Genomic DNA, 16413 nt, shown 5'->3' on the forward strand with positions numbered 1-16413 from the left:
TAAAGAACTATATAAGCTATTCTGTTATATTGGATTCAAATATTAAGGTTATTTCATTTAATACATGGAATATCCAACAGGAATATTTGATATATTGAACACTGAATTAGGAAAGAGGTTATGAATTCTTGCTTAGTCAGCAATTGTATGACTTTGTCCACTCACTTTTTTTTTTTTTTTTGCGGCATGGGGGCCTCTCACTGTTGTGGCCTCTCCTGTTGCGGAGCACAGGCTCCGGACGCGCAGGCTCAGCGGCCATGGCTCACAGGCCCAGCCGCTCCGCGGCATGTGGGATCTTCCCAGACCGGGGCACGAACCCGTGTCCCCTGCATCGGCAGGCGGACTCTCAACCACTGCGCCACCAGGGGAGCCCTGTCCACTCACTTTTAACCTCACTGTGTCTTGGTTTCTCCAGGGAGAAATGCTTTTAATTAGTTCCTCCATAAGGGGACTCAAGGCGAAGAGGCTATTATCAAAACATAAAAACATTCTGAGTAATGATACAGTATGGTTGGGCTCCCTAGGAGTAGTAAGGCAGCAGAAGAAATGAAGACCTGGTATGCTCACTGGTCTCTCCATCTACCTGCTTGTGTAAAGCAACCCAGCACCACTGATGTGAAGTCCTCATTGGCTCTACCCTCTCCTCTGGGAGTAAAGCCACGAGTGATTTGAGTATAGATTTAGAATTAGAATTTCCTTTCTTTGTTTTTGCAAAAGTAGTTATTTCTTCTAAGATAAAACCTCTTCAAAATACAGAGTAAATGCTTATGTCTTGTTATTTGAGTCTATATTTGGACTCTGTAGAAGAAAAGTATGACTTAGTTAATTATCTGCTTTTTAAGCTCTTTTAATATCGACTAAGGCGAGCATATTTTGGGTTGTAAAGGATGGGAACATGGCAGAAATTGCTGCCCACCAGTCATGATATTAGTGAAGAAGGAGCTTCTTAATTGGAAGCTTTTGCCCAAAACTACAGTGTTTTTGTTCCCCAAATACTACGATATATTTCAGAAGCTTCAACCTTATCTTTAATAAGAACCCTTTAAAATTACTTTTGTCTACTTAATCCATGGTTTAAAAGGTATTATCTGCAAATACACTTGCATCTGTATTATGTCATTCAATTAAAAGAAAGACATTATAGCAGGGAATATCAAACAACTGCAAATAGCTAACATAACCACACTAAGTTGATTTAATTCCAGCTCACACGAAAAAAAAAGGATGTTTATTAGCCTTGTAGCTTACCCTTAGTCAACCTTCAGTTTCTATTAGATGGTTTGAAAATTTGGGCAAAACATGTAGATACTTTATTACCGTTTCCAGTGAACCGTAGGGGATTGAGACTGGGGCCTCTACACGTGAAATCTCTTGATTAAAAGAGGGAAGAACCTCACAAGAGATAGTTGGGCTACCTCAATATGCAGGAGTAGAACTATTGGGTAGGTCAGAATTTCAACTATCATACTTCAGATCTAGCATCTTGTTTATTTGCAATGGGCTTGGGGGAAAGCAGCATCCTTGGTTTGATCCTGTGAATGCTGATGGCTCAGGCATAGTATTATGGTTCAGTATGTTATATTATTCAACATATTATTCAGTATGTTTCAGAGCTTGAGTTTAGAATTTTCCCCTCCTGTTGCCTTGCTTATCAAGAATTAGTGATGTGAAGGCATTTATTGTTTATGTTATTTGGAGCAGCTGGCAGCACAGTTGTCTCTTAGTTCTGGCTAGTGTTTTAACTGTTTGCATATTCCTTTTATGGGCTACTTCTTGGCTTCTTTTAAGATAGAATTGAAAGAGATTCAGCAGTGGAAACAGATTGTCAAAACCAGAAAAGAGGCACATTGTGCTCAGTTTTCAAAACTCTTCTGTTAATCTCTGTTTTGGTTTCTAAGAGCATTGCTGAAGAATCTGTTTTCTTATGAGTGTCCATCTTGAATATTAAATTTAAAATGGTTTATTTTGAATTTCCTCTCATTGAGGCTGGTTTCTCATATGGCTTCCATTGAAGGTATTTGACATTAAAATTTATTTTCTGTTCCCATTCATTTATTCTTTTCGCATATATTCTCTGAACACCTATTGTGTGCCAGACTTTATTCGGGTGCTGGGTACATACTGCTGAATAAAAGCAGTTCTCGCAGTCTAATGGAAATTAGCATTAGCTTGCAGTCTAATGGAAACTAGAGATAATAAAGTATGTCTGAAGGAAGTTCCTGAGGGCAGAAGGACCTGATGTATACAAGGAATTGAAAGGAGCCCACATGGGTGGTGAACTAGAGGAAGATGAGGGGAGGGTGATGCCTGATGGAGTAGGAGAAATGGTCAGGGCAAGATCCTGTAAGGTGTTCTTAGGGCTTGGTAAGGAATTGGCTTTTATTCTGAGTGTAGTGGCAGGGCACCCACCAGTTGCTGTGTGGAGAATAGGTTGGTAAGGGCAAGAGTAGAAGCAAGGCTTCCAGTAAAGAACATGCTTGCAGCAGTTCTGGCAGTATTAGCTTAGACTAGTGTGGGGCAGTGGAGATGGAGAGCAGTGGACACCTCAACAGCATTCAGTGATGGGATTGGATGGGGTGGGTGAAGAGGAGGAAAGAATTGGATTTGGATGAGCTGTTCAGAGAGGTTAGATAGGTAGAGTGGCTGAAATAAATCCTTTTTTCTTTTGTGCTATAGAATTAGTTATGTTTTTAAAATTTGAAGATACAGGATTTTAACTTCTACTTGTTGGGTGTCTTATTAACTCATACTGAATTACTTTAGTTTCCTCTGTGGAAAAAGAAATGTCTTGTAGTAGTTACAAACGCAATAACCCCCAAACTAAAGGACTCAGCATGAAGGAACTCTGCTATGCTCATTAAATATGATTGGGGGGGGTAAAACAGATAAGGCTGTGTGTGTTTCAGAGGAGTGAGCACTCAGTACCTCTTGAGATTAGTTGATTTTTCAGTGTTTCTTTGCTTATTTTTATATTATTTTTCCCTAAAGGATTTTGAGTGATTTAAAGAAAATGATATAATACAACAAAAATAATAAAAATAGAAATAGAAAATAAAAAGTATAGAGATTTTCCAGCTGACTAGTTTAAGAAAATTAAAAATAGTGTACAGGTTTGTTTTTGGAATAGTGTTAAAATTGGGACATTGTTCCAATCTTCGTACATTTCTGGATTAGCTAGAAGGTTGGAAAGTTGGTGGTTTATGATGTTATTTTTTATTTCTGCAGATGATGCCATTAGCCTATACGTAGTAGGACCTGCCCTTGACTTGTTTTTATGGTGCTGATATGTCCAGACACTCTCATGTGATTCTCCTGAAAACTAGTTACACATTTATGATAGAGCTACTTAATATGTTTGTGGCTGTGGAACAGAACAAATAATGCTTTATTTGGCACTTTTCTCTTAAGTAGCTGAGATACCTGATTGTGTAGATTAGATTGGATTGGAAATGCTGGGTTTAGTCCAAGATAAGACTTTCTTGAAGCTGGTAACATGACGAATAGGATCATAGGATAATAGAACCAAAGACCTCTAGTAATGGAGAAAGAAGTGACCCAAATAATAGAAACTACAACAAAAGCTGAACACTGTGTGCCTTGCACTATGCTAATCCCTTTCTCTTAGTTATTTTATTTAAATCTTAATCCTTCCAAAGAGGCTGTGAAGCAGTGTTTGAATCTTCACTTTATAGATGAGGAAACTGGGTTGTAGGGAGGTCATTACTTGCTCAAGGATATAGAGCTGCTAACAAATTCCAGAGTTGGGACTTGAACCCAGATTTGACTGGCTCCAAAACCCATGCTCTCATTTTAATGAGTAGCACAGGAATACTTAAGATAGAAATACTTACTGATTCCTATGTAAGAGTGAGTTTGTGTGTCGGGATGGAAATGCGTTGAGAACTGGGATTGGCCACATAAAGGTTCTGGGCCCCATTTCTCCACAACTCACAAAGGTCACACTTAGAAGATAGCATCACTAGTCCCCTAAAAGCTGTCTTTCAGTATATGTTGCTGGATGAGCTCGAGTCAGTTAAAGTATACGCTACTTTCTACCTCAGAAGGAATAGTTATATCTTTAGAACTTTTTTTTCTTTTCCTTTTTCTTTTCCTTTCTTCCTTTCTTCCTTTCTCTCTTCCCTTTCCCTTTCCTTCCCTTCCCTTCCCTTCCCTTCCCTTCCTTTCTCTTTTGCTTCTTTTTTTTGATTTGTTTTAAACAACTGGGAACTTTAAGGGCAAAAACCTTCATAAAAAATTTACCAATGAAGGGTAATGGGAGCTTAAGTTATTCAAGATAAGCTTATCAGGGCTTGGAATACCAGCAGTCTGATTTTGCTGTAAAACTAAAAGCACAGATCATAATCTATGTCTAACCTTCTTACATGTGGGTTGGGTAGAGAAGAATGCAGATCCTAGGAATCATTGGGGACAAAAAGGGCAGATGGAAGTAAGCTCTCTGCACGTGAGCTTGTAGAACAAAAGGCGTTCCTTTGTTGCTCAGTGAGTCCAAATGCTGGGAAGGAATGGAGAGAAAGAAAGCGGAAAGGCTTGATTCTCTTGCTGTTTGATTCTGCTTGCTGTTCTACCTGTTGATATCTCATGGAGATCTTCTTAAGATGAGTCAGTTCTTGTTACCCTTGGGATTTCCCTACTAGTGAAGCCTCTCTTCATATAGCTTCATCTTCCCCCCCGAGAAACTATGAGACTTCTTGATAATTTTAGTAAGAATTTTAGATACTCCAGCAGTAATTTCTAGGAGCCTCAGCTTCTGATTATCATGTTGCTTTTCATCTTCCTCCTAGCTGATTATGTATCTGTCAGAGCTTATATACCTCTGATCGCTTCCTAGAAATGTGATAGCATCCTGTTTCTTGATTCTCTCAGAAGTGATGAGTGACCAGCAGGTAGGCCTTTTAGACAGGTGATTAGGACCTTATGCCAGTGAGACTAAATCCCTGTAGGTCCATCTCTGTGAGGGTGATTTAGTTTAGCTATGCTACCTCCTTTTGCCTCACATAGCCCACGAGCATTAGCCTGCTACCACCCTTGGATCACAAGACAGCATTAATTGAAATGATGGATTGTCAAGAACAAGTTACTGAGACTAGAAGACATAAAGCCCATGTGAAAGAACAGAAGCTGAGGGAAGTGAACAGGTGTGAAGAGAATGAATGACAAGGATGGACAGGAGTCAAAGAGATAGTGCTTACCTTTGTTAGCATGGGCCTGTGGATTAAGTGAAATTAAGTTGGAACACAGTTGTAGAAACGAAAGGGACTCAGTTCACAAGGAGCTCACTGTCTATAGAGGGTCCTGCCTCAGTACAAATCACCTACACTGAACAGGTTTAGAAGATTACCCAACTATGCCGACTAAATGCCAGCTAAAATTACTCAAGTTCAGTTTCAGAAGTGGATTTTTTGAGTATAAATAAATCCAAGTTCCCAACGAAGCCTTCACACAGGTAGAAAAGCTGTTTTTCTTTTCTTATGAACAGTTTTTTTCAGGTACTGCTAGAGGAGACAGGCTCAGAATTGTAGAACCCAGGAGCTGGACAGACAATCTGAGAGAGTGTGGCTTCAGTGTGAGTGAGTAGAATTGCAGAGATAAATGAAAAGCAAAAAGTAATCCAAAAAGGTCCACGTTAGCATGTGTTTTTTCCTGATGCTCCAGGTTGTTAATAGTATAAGTAATTAGATCCTTGCCTCTTGAATGTACTTTTAATTTGCACAGTTAGGAAGGAGTTGTGTTTTGAAATACTAGAAATGAATGGCTTTTTCTGTAAGGAGAGAATTGGTATACTCAGAATTTTGGAGAATGGGTGGATTGTTGATCTGTGAATTTTTGAAGCAGATTGCACATATCACAGTTTTGGCTACATAAACCAAATATGTGGCTTTCTTAATAGGAGGCTCTAAGAAAGACCTCGAACTCAACTGAAAACTATTGAGGATATCACAGAATGGTAGAGTTTTACAGCTGGAAATTACTTTAGCGGTTGATCTAATCATCCCATCAATTCACAAATGAGAAAACGGAGGCAGTGTGAAGTTAAGTGGTTTGTAGAGGGCTAAACATCTAGTAGTCAAAGAGTCAGAACCAGGACCCCAGGCTCTTGACTTGCGGTTCAGTTCTGTTATCAGCACCAGTAAAGTAAAACTAAAGGAAAAAGAAATGACAGTTGCTTTTATTCTTGGGACTTATGAAACCTATCTAGGCGTTTTGAAAGTCTCAATAATTTTAACACAGAGAAGGATTTGATGCCAAACAAGTCTATCACTTTCAGTTAAATGAAACCTCTGAGTGCCTAGCTAGGTGACTGAGGGGGGAAGACACGTTTTGGAAGGAAGTGGTACGGATGGTGTTAGACGCATGGATGTGATACTTACTGTAAGGACAGAGACAAGGATATGGCCTTTGAGATGCTTCAGTACTCGGATAAAGTATAATTAGAGGAATAATGCCTGATTTATTAAAGACACCTTGCTTTTCACATCCATCATCTATTTATAATTTAGTTGGATTAGTTTCCATGTAGAGTGATGAGCTCTTTTTTCCCAGGAAACCCATTGTGGCCTATAGAATAATGTTGAGTTCCTTGCCCTGCATAGTTTATACTATTAGCAGGCCTGGACTTATATAGTCACTCATTAGATTTGGCTGACCAGAGAGTTTACAAAGATTGAAAGATTATTCTACGATTATCTTTTGGTTGTATTACTTTTGATGGTATCGGATCCATTCTAGTTCCCATGAGCTAGTGCTGTCCTCTCAGCTCATTATTTAATTGATTTTCTTTTTCATTTGTGCTTAAAGCTACAACATTAAAACCCTAAGTTCTGCTTCCAATCTAAGTTCTGCTTCCAAGGTCAAACTGTGCTCCCCGTTAAGGTAGCCACTGGCCACACATAGCCATTTAAATTTAAATTAATTAGAATTAAAAAATATTAAAAGTTCAGTTTCTCAGTATGCATTTCAAGTGCTCTGTAACCACATGTGGCTAGTGGCTAGTGTATTAAACAGCTCACGGGTAGAACATTTCCGCCATTGGAGAAGGTTCTTTTAGACAGCGCTGGTCTAGAGTGTCATTCTGCATCCACCTACTACAAGCCTCTCTGAAAGCCCCTCAGGACAATGGTAGTATATAGCCACTGCCATCTGGTTGGATTCATTACAGAAGAGAACATGCAGCAGACAGCGGGTTGATCTGGGCTAGAGTTAGGTGTGCAACTGAGGTAGCCATGGTTTCATTAACAGAAAGATCCTGGAAATTACAGTCGGAGGATCTGGGTTGAGATCCAGCCCTGCTGCTTACTGGCAGTAGAGACTTGGGCTACTCATTTGATGTCTTTGAACTTTAGTTTCTTCACTTGTAAAATGAAGGTATCTCACAAGATTATTGCGAGTGTCAAATGAATTGGAAAGTACTGTGTAATTGTAAAATCTATACAAATATTTTTATGGTCTGTAGGAACGACATGCACCAGTAGTGTTAATTTGCAATAGTAATCTTTAAATTCTGTTATCCTTGCTCAGAAGGTATCACACTGAACTGATGGATAGAGAACTGGACCATACAAAGAAGCCAACATGTGCTTTAGAGATCACCAAATTGTCTAATGACGATATAGGATTAAGTTGTAGACCATGATAAAGACCTACAAAATTATACTAGTTCCCCAGCTTCTTACAGTATGTATATCTAAAAGTTCCAACAGTATTACAGACATTTCATTTGCTCCTGGAGCAGTAAGTGACTCATTTAACATCAGATGGAAAGAAAGATCACTTACAGTAAAGGTTATAAGTGTTCTTTATACAGCAGCTTCTACTACGTTACCAAACTACATATATATTTTTTCTGGTCTTACATATAGGGTTGTGGCATATTAGGCACTATCCATGTTGTAATAGTGGGTCAAATAAGTTACAGTGGAACAAAGGCTGCTGGGGAGTGTGTGGGGAGGTATGTATTAGACCAGAATGACTTGGTCACTGATTATTAAGAAGCAGTTACAGAGATTGCATTTGTGCTAGCTTCTTACCCAAGATGAATAGAACTGAAGTACCTGAGGCAACCTGTTGTTAGTGAATAATACAAGTAAAATCTTCAGTACGTGTTATTGCTTTGAATCAGATGGTACCACACAGATGGTAAGTTTCACTTTGTTTATTCCAACCCTACATTCCGCTGTCAGTAGGATGGTTATCTGTGCATTCGGCACTGCACAAATTGTACAAGCCAATGAGCCTTCTGCCCAGAATCATAAAATGAAAGCAAGAATGTTAGAAACCAGAAACATTTCATATGTTTAAAAGTTCAGCTTTTTGTTTTTATAAAATTTTCCCCTCATTGTCATACTGAATTTTGACACTGGCTGACAGCACTTTACCCCTCGCAGTCCACCTCCTCTGTGAACTTTTACTCCTTCCCTCTCCCTCACCCTCTGTCCCCCACAAAGGAGCTGCCCTTTCTCTGTGTTTTCTTAGCACGTTGCTTATGTTTTCACTACTGCTAGCTGTTTCTGCCTCCGTTACTTCCGGTGATGGCAAGTTTTTGAAGCAGGCAGGGTGCCTATGAATTGCTATCTTAAGACTATAGTTTTCAAATAAAGACAAGGACTGTCATGAAGAAGAGGAATTAAAATTTGCTGTGCAGGTTCTAAGGGCAGATGTAGGATGCGGGGTGGAAATTAGGAGATGAACTTTAATATTAGGAGTATCTTTTCCCATCTTTCTAAAAATAAAAGGAACTGCTTAAGTGTTTGAGCTGAGGCTAGATAGCTACTTACCAGCAATGATGTTACAGGGATTAAGATATAAGGCAGAGGGCTTGACGAGGTCATTTTTTGGTAATTTCTGAGAGAATTATGCTTATATTCACTGGCAACTTCAGGACAAACCTAAGGGAGAAAATAAAGATGTGGAGAATGTGTCCTGAGGTGGCTGTAGAGAAGGAACTGGAACTCAGACCCAGGCCTCCTGCAGAGAGAATAGATGCTGACAAGGACTCTAGGCCCTCTCCTCAGGTACTTCAAGATCCATTTTAATTCACTGCCTCCAATCTTGAGCTTCAACCTGGCCATTTCGCAGGATCCTGGTAACCTCAAAGAGCAAGCCTTACTTTTGGATTTCTCCCAGCTCTGCTGCCAATAGCCCACCCATGCTACAGGATCACTGTTGTTGGGGAGAAGTGGATAAAGAGCGTGGATTCTGGGATCAGTTTGCGTGGAACTGAATCTTGACTGTTCTGTGCAACTTTCAGCAAGTTAAGTAATTCTCATTGGTGCCACAGTTTCCTCATCTATAAATATGAGGGAATGTATGGGAATAATACCATATTTTATCAAAACCAAGACCACTGATTATAAGATGTGCCATTGCTTTACCACTAAGAATGAAAAATATACTGTCCATTTGACAGTATACATTGTATCATTGATACATCCTAGTTTCAGAGAGGTTAAAACAGAGGAAAAACCTTCCTCTTAGGATTGTTGTGAGGAGTAAATTGATATTTGCAAAGCACTTTTTCTTATAGTATTTGACATAAAATAAGTATTCCAAGTGCTAGCTCTTGTTTAATGTTGAACCTGTCCTACTTAGAGAAGATAATTTAGTCATTGTCAGTGTTTATGGAGCACTGTGCTTGGAAGACACTGCACTTCTAGACCACAATCCCTGCTCTGAGAAACCTCACGTTCTAGTTATGGAGAAACTCAGGGCAAGAGAGAAATCCTCACTCCTACAGCCCAGGAGTAGGGACACAATTCGGGGGGAGCAGAGTAAGGCTGACTTTTGTTGGGAGAGTCAGGAAAGGGTTCACAGAGGCAGTGGCATTTAAGCTTAGTCAGGAAGCATGCGGAAGGGCTCACCAAAAAGAGAAGGCTGTCAGAGAAGGACATTCCAGGTACAGGGAACAGCATATGTAAAGGCACAGACAGGGCTTATAACAGTGAGCATGACGGGAATGTTGAGGGGGTGTGTGTTTGGGGGCGTGGTGGCAGCAGATGGGAAATCTGAAGAGGTAAGCTTCCCAGATTTTGAAGAGTTTTGTATGCTGAGCTCCATAGGACATTCTGTCCAGTAGGAAGTGGGCAGATAACTGGGGGTTTTTAACAGTGGGGTGATGTAAAGAGAATAGTGCTTCTTTCCTTCTATTTTGTTATTACGTATTTATGCCTTGTAGATTTGCTCTTTTACATTTAGCTATGGAAATGTGGAGGCTGCTTTTAAAGCCTTTTTTTTTTTACTTAAAAATTTTTTTTTCGTAATATTTTTTACTTTAATAACTTTATTTCATCTTACTTTATTTTATCCTCTTTCGTTCTTCCTTCCTTCCTTCCTTTTCTTTCTTTCTATTTTTTCTCCCTTTTATTCTGAGCCGTGTGGAGGACAGGCTCTTGGTGCTCCAGCCAGGCGTCAGGGCTGTGCCACTGAGGTGGGAGAGCCAGGTTCAGGACACTGGTCCACAAGAGACCTCCCAGCTCCACATAATATCAAACGGTGAAAATCTCCCAGAGATCTCCACCTCAACACCAAGACCCAGCTTCACTCAATGACCAGCAAGCTACAGTGATGGACACCCTATGCCAAACAACTAGCAAGACAGGAACACAGCCCCATCCATTATCAGAGAGGCTGCCGAAAATCATAATAAGGCTACAGACACCCCAAAACACACCACCAGACGTGGACCTGCCCACTAGAAAGACAAGATCCAGCCTCATCCACCAGAACACAGGCACTAGTCTCCTCCACCAGGAAACCTACACAACCCACTGAACCAACCTTAGCCACTGTGGACAGACACCAAAAACAACAGGAACTACAAACCTGCAGCCTGCGAAAAGGAGACCCCAAACACAGTAAGATAAGCAAAATGAAAAGACAGAAAAACACACAGCAGATGAATGAGCAAGGTAAAAACCCACCAGACCTAACAAATGAAGAGGAAATAGGCAGTCTACCTGAAAAAGAGTTCAGAATAATGATAGTAAAGATGATCCAAAATCTTGGAAATAGAATAGAGAAAATGCAAGAAACATTTAACAAGGACCTAGAAGAACTAAAGAGGAAACAGCAATGATGAACAACACAGTAAATGAAATTAAAAATACTCTAGAAGGGGGCTTCCCTGGTGGCGCAGTGGTTGAGAGTCCGCCTGCCGATGCAGGGGACACGGGTTCGCGCCCCGGTCCGGGAAGATCCCACATGCCGCGGAGGAGCTGGCTCTGTGAGCCATGGCCACTGAGCCTGCGCGTCCAGAGCCTGTGCTCCGCAACGGGAGACGCCACAACAGTGAGAGGCCCGCATACTGCAAAAAAAAAAAAAAAAAATTAAAAAAAAAAAAACTCTAGAAGGGATCAATAGCAGAATAACTGAGGCAGAAGAACGGATAAGTGACCTGGAAGATAAAAGAGTGGAAATAACTACTGCAGTGCAGAATAAAGAAAAAAGAATGAAAAGAACTGAGGACAGTCTCAGAGACCTCTGGGACAACATTAAATGCACCAACATTTGAATTACAGGGGTCCCAGAAGAAGAAGAGAAAAAGAAAGGGACTGAGAGAATATTTGAAGAGATTATAGTTGAAAAGGTCCCTAATATGGGAAAGGAAATAGTTAAGTCCAGGAAGCACAGGGAGTCCCATACAGGATAAATCCAAGGAGAAACACGCCAAGATACATATTAATCAAACTATCAAAAATTAAATACAAAGAAAATATATTAAAAGCAGCAAGGGAAAAACAACAAATAACACACAAGGGAATCCCCATAAGGTTAACAGCTGATCTTTCAGCAGAAACTATGCAAGCCAGAAGGTAGTGGCAGAACATATTTAAAGTGATGAAGGATAAAAACCTACAACCAAGATTACTCTACCCAGCAAGGATCTCATTCAGATTTGATGGAGAAATTAAAACCTTTACAGACAAGCAAAAGCTGAGAGTTCAGCACCACCAAACCAGCTTTACAACAAATGCTAAAGGAACTTCTCTAGGCAAGAAACACAAGAGAAGGAAAAGACCTACAATAACAAACCCAAAACAATTAAGAAAATGGTAATAGGAACATACATATCGATACTTACCTTAAATGTAAATGGATTAAATGCTCCCACCAAAAGACACAGACTGGCTGAATGCGTACAAAAACAAGACCCGTATATATGCTGTCTACAAGAGACCCAGTTGAGACCTAGGGACACATACAGACTGAAAGTGAGGGGATGGAAAAAGGTATTCCATGCAAACGGAAATCAGAAGAAAGCTGGAGTAGCAATTCTCATATCAGACAAAATAGACTTTAAAATAAAGACTATTAGAAGAGACAGAGAAGGACACTACATAATGATCAAGGGATCGATCCAAGAAGAAGATATAACAATCGTAAATATTTATGCACCCAACATAGGAGCACCTCAATACATAAGGCAAATAGTAACAGCCATAAAAGGGGAAATCGACAGTAACAAAATCATAGTAGGGGACGTTGACACCCCACTTTCACCAATGGACAGATCATCTGAAATGAAAATAAAGAAGGAAACACAAGCTTTAAATGATACATTAAACAAGATGGACTTAATTGATATTTATAGGACATTCCATCCGAAAACAACAGAATACACATTTTTCTCAAGTGCTCATGGAACATTCTCCAGGATAGATCATATCTTGGGTCACAAATCTAGCCTTGGTAAATTTAAGAAAATTGAAATCGTATCAAGTATCTTTTCCGACCACAACGCTATGAGACTAGATATCAATTATAGGAAAAAATCTGTAAAAAATACAAACACATGGAGGCTAAACAATACACTACTTAATAACGAAGTGATCACTGAAGAAATCAAAGAGGAAATCAAAAAATACCTAGAAACAAATGACAATGGAGACACGATGACGCAAAACCTATGGGATGCAGCAAAAGCAGTTCAAAGAGGGAAGTTTATAGCAAGACAATCCTACCTTAAGAAACAGGAAACATCTCAAATAAACAACTTAACCTTGCACCTAAAGCAATTAGAGAAAGAACAAAAAAACCCCAAATTTAGCAGAAGGAAAGAAATCATAAAGATCAGATCAGAAATAAATGAAAAAGAAATGAAGGAAACGATAGCAAAGATCAAGAAAACTAAAAGCCGGTTCTTTGAGAAGATAAACAAATTTGAGAAACCATTAGTCAGACTCATCAAGAAAAAAAGGGACATCAAGGAAAAAAGGGAGGGCTTCCCTGGTGGCGCGGTGGTTGGAAGTCTGCCTGCTAATGCAGGGGACACTGGTTTGAACCCTGGTCTGGGAGGACCCCACGTGCCGCGGAGCTACTGGGCATGGGGACCACAACTGCTGAGCCTGCACGTGTGGAGCCTGTGCTCCACAACAGGAGAGGCTGCAATGGTGAGAGGCCCTCGCACCGCGATGAAGAGTAGCCCCCGCTTGCCACAACTAGAGAAAGCCCTCGCACAGAAACGAAGACCCAACACAGCATAAATAAATAAAGTTAAAAAAAAAAAAGGGAGAAGACTCAAATCAATAGAATTAGAAATGAAAAAGGAGAAGTAACAACTGACACTGCAGAAATACAAAAGATCATGAGAGATTACTGCAAGTAACTCTATGCCAATAAAATGGACAACCTGGAAGAAATGGACAAATTCTTAGAAACGCACAACCTGCTGAGACTGAACCAGGAAGAAATAGAAAATATGATCAGAGCAATCACAAGCACTGAAATTGAAACTGTGATTAAAAATCTTCCCAAAAACAAAAGCCCAGGACCAGATGGTTTCACAGGCAAATTCTATCAAACATTTAGAGAAGAGCTAACACCTATCCTTCTCAAACTCTTCCAAAATATAGCAGAGGGAGGAACACTCCCAAACTCATTCTATGAGGCCACCATCACCCTGATACCAAAACCAGACAAAGATGTCACAAAGAAAGAAAACTACCAGCCAATATCACTGATGAACATAGATGTAAAAATCCTCAACAAAATACTAGCAAACAGAATCCAACAGCACATTAAAAGGATTATACAGCATGATCAAGTGGGGTTTATTCCAGGAATGCAAGAATTCTTCAATATATGCAAATAAATCAGTGTGATACACCATATTAAGAAATTGAAGAAGAAAAACCATATGATCATCTCAATCGATGCAGAGAAAGCTTTCGACAAAATTCAACACCCATTTATGACAAAAACCCTCCAGAAAGTAGGCATAGCTGGAACTTTCCTCAACATAATAAAGGCCATATATGACAAACCCACAGCCAACATCATCCTCAATGGTGAAAAACTGAAACCATTTCCACTAAGATCAGGAACAAGACAAGCTTGCCCACTCTCACCGCTCTTATCCACCACAGTTTTGGAAGTCCTAGCCACAGCAGTCAGAGAAGAAAAAGAAATAAAAGGAATCGAAATCGGAAAAGAAGAAGTAAAGCTGTCACTGTTTGCAGATGACATGATACTATACATAGAGAATCCTAAAGATGCCACCAGAAAACTACTAGAGCTAATCAATGAATTTGGTAAAGTAGCAGGATACAAAATTAATGCACAGAAATCTCTGGCATTCTTATACACTAATGATGAACAATCTGAAACTGAAATTAAGAAAACACTCCCATTTACCATTGCCACAAAAAGAATAAAATATCTAGGAATAAACCTACCTAAGGAGACAGAAGACCTGTATGCAGAAAATTATAAGACACTGATGAAAGAAATTAAAGATGATACAAATAGATGGAGATTTATACCATGTTCTTGGATTGGAAGAATGAACATTGTGAAAATGACTCTACTACCCAAAGCAATCTACAGATTCAATGCAATCCCTATCAAACTACCAATGGCATTTTTCACAGAACTAGAACAAAACATTTCACAATTTGTATGGAAACACAAAGGACCCTGAATAGCCAAAGCAATCTTGAGAACAAATAATGGAGCTGGAGGAATCAGGCTCCCTGACTTCAGACTATACTACAAAGCTACAGTAATCAAGACACTATGGTACTGGCACAAAAACAGAAATATAGATCAATGGAACAGGATAGAAAGCCCAGAGATAAACCCACGCACATATGGTCACCTTATCTTTGATAAAGGAGGCAAGAATATACAGTGGAGAAAAGACAGCCTCTTCACTAAGTGGTGCTGGGAAACCTGGACAGGTACATGTAAAAGTATGAAAATAGAGCACTCTGTAACACCATACACAAAAATAAACTCGAAATGGATTAAAGACCTAAATATAAGGCCAGACACTATCAAACTCTTAGAGGAAAACATAGGCAGAACGCTCTATGACATAAAGCACAGCAAGATCCTTTTTGACCCACCTCCTAGAGAAATGGAAATAAAAACAAAAATAAATGGGACCTAATGGAGCTTAAAAGCTTTTGCACAGCAAAGGAAACCATAAACAAGACCGAGGGACAACCCTCAGAATGGGAGAAAATATTTGCAAATGAAGCAGCTGACAAAGGATTAATCTCCAAAATTTACAAGCAGCTCATGCAGCTCAATACCAAAAAAACAAACAACACAATCCAAAAGTGGGCAGAAGACCTAAATAGACATTTCTCCAAAGAAGATATACAGGTTGCCAACAAACACATGAAAGAATGCTCAACATCATTAATCATTAGAGAAATGCAAATCAAAACTACAATGAGATATCATCTCACACCGGTCAGAATGGCCATCTTCAAATAATCTAGAAACAATAAATCCTGGAGAGGGTGTGGAGCAAAGGGAACGGTCTTGCACCGTTGGTGGGAATGTAAATTTATACAGCCACTATGGAGAACAGTATGGAGGTTCCTTCAAAAATTACAAATAGAACTACCATATGACCCAGCAATCCCACTACTGGGCATATACCCTGAGAAAACCATAATTCAAAAAGAGTCATTTACCAAAGTGTTCATTGCAGCTCTATTTACAATAGCCAGGACATGGACGCAACCTAAGTGTCCATCAACAGATGAATGGATAAAGAAGATGTGGCACATATATACAATGGAATAATAGCCATAAAAAGAAACGAAATTGAGTTATTTGTAGTGAGGTGGATAGACCTAGAGTATCATACAGAGTGAAGTAAGTCAGAAAGAAAAAGACAAATACCGTATGCTAATACATATATATGGAATCTAAGAAAAAAAAAATGTCACGAAGAACCTAGGGGTAAGACGGGAATAAAGACACAGACCTACTAGAGAATGGACTTGAGGATATGGGGAGGGGGAAGGGTAAGCTGTGACAAAGCGAGAGAGTGGCATGGACATATATACACTACCAAATGTAAAATAGATAGCTAGTGGGAAGCAGCTTCATAGCAGAGGGAGATCAGCTAGGTGGTTTGTGACCACCTAGAGGGGTGGGATAGGG

The 16413-nt window shown here is 39.6% G+C and overlaps 1 protein-coding gene across 1 annotated transcript in view; it reads left to right on the forward strand.

Moving 5' to 3' along the window:
- The window catches only part of ZSWIM6 (zinc finger SWIM-type containing 6), a 206288-nt gene that overhangs the window by 74919 nt on the left and 114956 nt on the right, over positions 1-16413 (forward strand). The window lies entirely within an intron of this gene.

Source organism: Delphinapterus leucas, chromosome 3, assembly GCF_059928025.1.
Source record: "Delphinapterus leucas isolate spDelLeu-1000000601 "Yukka" chromosome 3, BTC_Dleu_Yukka2, whole genome shotgun sequence".
NCBI classification, from domain to species: Eukaryota; Metazoa; Chordata; class Mammalia; order Artiodactyla; family Monodontidae; genus Delphinapterus; species Delphinapterus leucas.